The sequence below is a fragment of the Tribolium madens genome, unplaced genomic scaffold, assembly GCF_015345945.1.
Source record: "Tribolium madens isolate multiple individuals breed KSU strain unplaced genomic scaffold, Tmad_KSU_1.1 Scaffold_7;HRSCAF=85;Tcas5.2_LG10, whole genome shotgun sequence".
NCBI lineage: Eukaryota > Metazoa > Arthropoda > Insecta > Coleoptera > Tenebrionidae > Tribolium > Tribolium madens.
In genome coordinates, this window is record NW_025401050.1 from 11,098,440 (window position 1) to 11,099,848 (window position 1,409).

Consider the following 1,409-nt stretch of genomic DNA (forward strand, 5'->3'; position numbering starts at 1 on the left):
TCAATTTTTCTATAATCGAAAGTCAAATTTTGACAATTTTTGACATTTTGCACTAGTAATTTTTCAGGGATTTGGATTTGGGTGTAGTTTAGATGTGTCTATGACTCGCTTTAGTTACAAAATTGTCAATTTTAGTGTCAAATTTTTTTTAATTTGGCGTCAAATTTTGAAAATTTTTGTCATACCAATAATTTTTTGAACATTTAGGTTGCGTTATACTTTTTTTTAAACCAGTTTTATTTTGTTTCTGTTTTGTAATGCAGAGAAGAAAAAAATATAAGAAAAAAACCAGAATAGAAACAAAAAAAAAAGATAAATTTAGGGAAAAACAAAAAAATCACAGATTGAAAAACTATGACAAAATGAGAAACAATAAATATGAAAATCAAATATAAATAGAAACTAAAAAGAAAAAGAGAAAAAAGTAAGAATGAAAAATATTAAAAAATAGAACAGAATATAATAGAATGGAAATGTAGGAGAATCAAAAAATTAAAAAATTAATAAATGTAGAAAAACACGAGTGGAAATAGAAAAAAAATAGAAAGACAATGAATAAGGGAACGAGATAATAGAGAGACGGTAAAAAAGACAAAAACTAATAGAATCGGAAATAGAAAAATAAAACATTTTTTTCTTATTTTTATTGTGTTTATTATTTCGCTTATTTTTTTTCTCCCTAAACCGAATAAATTCTTCTCAAAATCTATTAAATTTAGTCGTTTTCTTCTTCCCCATCAAAATTAAAACAGTTTAATAGCCTATTACGAAATTAAATAAATGATAATAGCTTGAAAACCGCCACAATTTCCCTCGTAAATTCTCGCAACGAGTCCCAAAATAATGAGTTTTGTACGTGACAAAAGCTCATCGTAAATGGATAAATGTAATGCAGAGAGTGGGTTAGCGTGTCGACCAAGATGATTTCGAAAAGACAAAGATGGTACTTGGGCTGCGTGTCTCTACAGGTGTTGGAAATGTTCATAAAATCGCTCCATCACGCGCCAGTCGTGAAAACACCACCAAACAAGAGTGACAAGCGAATTTTCCCATTTTAATCGAGGTAAGTATTACTCTTCCGGAACGCTTTTTGTCGTCTTGCATGAGCAATTTTACACGAACTCGTACCGAAATTGGTTTTTAGGATAGGTCTGAGGCGGCTATGACGCGCTTTCTTCACAAAATTGCTCAAAAATAGGCAAATTTTGACGATTTTTGACGTTTTGCACAAGAAATTTTACACGGTTTTGTGAGGAAATTGAGTTTAAGTGTAGCATAAAAGCGGCTATGACGCGCTATTTTTACAAAATTGTTAATTTTTGTGTCAAAAGTTGGCAAATTTTGACGATTTTTGACGTTTTGCACAAGTACTTTTACACGGTTTTGTAAGGAAATTGAGTTTAAGTGCA

The 1,409-nt window shown here is 30.2% G+C and overlaps 1 protein-coding gene across 6 annotated transcripts in view; it reads left to right on the forward strand.

Annotated features, from left to right (window-relative positions):
• The first annotated feature begins 437 nt into the window (after positions 1–437).
• Positions 438–1,409, forward strand: part of LOC123009605 (putative methyltransferase NSUN7) — a 12,942-nt gene continuing 11,970 nt past the window's right edge. For 4 of the 6 annotated variants that reach the window (XR_006413027.1, XM_044406031.1, XM_044406030.1 and 1 more), the window contains exon 1: positions 438–1,063. The gene's annotated coding sequence lies outside the window, so the exon portion shown is untranslated. The remainder of the gene's footprint in view (positions 1,064–1,409) is intronic. The other 2 variants (XM_044406028.1, XM_044406029.1) reach the window with 2 other exon arrangements.